This window comes from Pteropus vampyrus, unplaced genomic scaffold, assembly GCF_000151845.1.
Source record: "Pteropus vampyrus isolate Shadow unplaced genomic scaffold, Pvam_2.0 Scaffold41, whole genome shotgun sequence".
NCBI classification, from domain to species: domain Eukaryota; kingdom Metazoa; phylum Chordata; class Mammalia; order Chiroptera; family Pteropodidae; genus Pteropus; species Pteropus vampyrus.
Window position 1 is genome coordinate 2,380,157 of NW_011888822.1, and position 2,707 is coordinate 2,382,863.

The following is a 2,707-nucleotide window of genomic DNA, read 5'->3' on the forward strand; positions in this document are numbered from 1 at the left end:
GTGTGTGTGTGTGTGTGTGTGTGTGTGTGTGTGTGTGTGTGTGTGTGTGTGTGTGTGTGTGTGTGTGTACGTACACATGTGTACCTGATTATTGTGCAGATTTGATACTTTCTCCCTATAATAACCATGCAGACCCTTTGGTGTGTGACTCTCCTGTGCCTCTAGGTGGGTGGACACCTTGCTGTCCCGTTGACCTTGGGCTGGGCTCTGTGACTGTCTTTGGTCCGTGGAAGCACGGACCAAAGTAGAGGGTTCAAATGAGCTTTACTTGCCCTCCCTGCTCTGCCACCTGCCATGAGAATAGCATGTCTCATATTTCCCAGGTTGCTACTAGTTCTAGAATTAGAAATGTGTAGAAGGTCCTGGCCCTAACTTGTAGCTTAAGGCTGTCACCCAGCATACCTGGACCCCAGTGAGCATGAAATAAGCCCTTATTGTTGTCTACCACCAAAATTTCTTTTTTCTTTCCTTTGTTTTTCTTTTCTCTTTTCTCTCTCTCTCTCTCTTTTTTTTTTTTTTTGATAGCAGAAATCTGACCTATACAGCAGCCAAGTTGACTAATGTATCTGCTCTTCATCCAGAAAACTGAGGGAGGAGCTAGAGCGATCAGCAATGTGGGAAATGCATCAATCTCTCTTAGGGTCATGTAACCCGCCCTCCGTTTGATCAAAGCGAATTCCAGTGAAGTGCCGTATTCAATCATGCCTGCATCCAGTATTGTAAAATGCTCTGCTTTTTCACAGAACACAACTTTAGCTTTCATATTCTGATTAACAAAGGCAATATACATTATAGACTTAATTTAAAGGTGTAATGGCTGTGTCAGTCAGATAAGGAAAAAATAGTACTGTGGACCTTTTCCAAATTCCCACAGGCTTAAAATATAAAAACTCTCTCAAGAGTGCTGACAGCACACCTTGCCTGTTATTACAGCTCGGCTTTTGTTTTGTTCCTCTGCCAGTACCAGAATATCATTAGGTTACAAATCAGATCTAATGGTTTAGATTATTGTTCATCTTGAGCTCTGCACTTTCTCTCCATTAGTTATGGCATAACAGAAATAATTTAATTTATTAGTGAGCTCATCTTCAAAAGCAGCTTTTATTTCAAAATGTGCTTGAGGACATAGTGAGGAGAACCACGAGTCTATCCTTAGTGTCTCAGGAGGTAAAATTGCTAGAATGTAACAGGTTTAGAAATGCAGGATGGTTTTTCAGGATGAAGAGGTGCATAGACCCCGATATAGCACATCTTTGCTGCAAAGAACAGATTTTTCTGGCAACTTCTTTCTGGGAGCTGTAGATTTTTTTTTCAGGGTGTCATAACCATGACTTTAGATTTGCTGTCTGAGTGGTAATTGAGCACCAGTACTGACATTCATTTCTTCATTCACTTTGTCAATCCATCTGTCAGCCATTCAACAAATATTTATTCTCTACCTTCTTTTCAGGGCATGATCAGTTTTCCTTTTGTGTATGATAATCTTCCATACAAGGTTGAAGATTATTCAAAAAGGATCTGTACATTTTACAATACAATGAAAACTCATCATTTTAAACCCAGATTTGTTATTAAATTTCTTAAGTTTCCACATAATGCCTCAGTGGTTTTTCACGTATAGGTTGAGGATTATTCTAAACAGATATGTACACCTTTACTCACCAACTTAAACTCAGATTCTTCATTAAATTTCCTAGAATTCCAGCTGGCTCCTCAATTAGCTGCTTTCCACAGTAGAGATTCTTTTTTTTTTTTCTTTTCCCCACCCGGTATATAGCCCAATGGTTAGATATTAATACAATTCATGAAGGAATAACCCTGATTACTCCAACACCCATCTGGCACTACAGATAGCCATTACAATGTTATTGACTTTACTCCCCGCCCCCATGATATCCAAAATTGGTAAAGAATTCATACAACTCTACACCAAAAAACAAATAAACTACCACTACCACCAACAACAAATAATCCACAGTAGAGATGCTTAAGGGGCAACAATATCAGCAAAATAATCCTGGGTCTTTAAAGAAGTACTATGACCTGAGGTTCCTCTGATATCTACACTTTAGTAGTCCTGCCCATGTTGGTCCCTCCAGAGTTAAATCCTGTGATGCTGATGGGAGTAGGGGAAGTGTTTGAGGGCGTTGAGGCAGATAAAAATGCTATGAACAACTGTTTTTGCTGGTTTGACGAATATTTAGTATATACCTACTGATTCAGGATGCTGGATTCCTTTAAAAGTACATACCTCTCTTAGGGCCTTAAATGCCCCATGATTATGGAGACATAATTTTAAATCCTATGATCACTATTGTTACATACAATGAATAATTGCTTAGATTGCCTTAGACAGATACTATTCATTATTGTTTAGCAAGGACAAGACTCTTGAGATAACTAGGACAGGTTAGTGAGACAGACCATAGTAAAAATCTTTAGCATGAGGTATTATCTGGGGCTCAACTTAATGGCAGAAGATGGGGTCCAAGGCTTTAGAGAGAGTGGGGAATATGAGAACGAAAAATTTGTGTGTGTGTGTGTGTGTGTGTGTGTGTGTGTGTAATTGTAGTGGTTTGTTTTTCAGCCGTCATGGCTTGAAGAAGTTCTGGATGCCTTTAATATCATAGTGGTAGTTGTAGTTATAGTATTGTCATTTATTGAACACATACTCTATTCTTTGCATGGAATATCTTTTCAGTTTATA

General features: G+C 39.0%; 1 protein-coding gene across 1 annotated transcript in view; it reads left to right on the forward strand.

Annotated features, from left to right (window-relative positions):
* The window catches only part of PTPRG (protein tyrosine phosphatase, receptor type G), a 650,284-nt gene that overhangs the window by 211,554 nt on the left and 436,023 nt on the right, over nucleotides 1–2,707 (forward strand). The gene's annotated exons all lie outside the window — the stretch shown is intronic.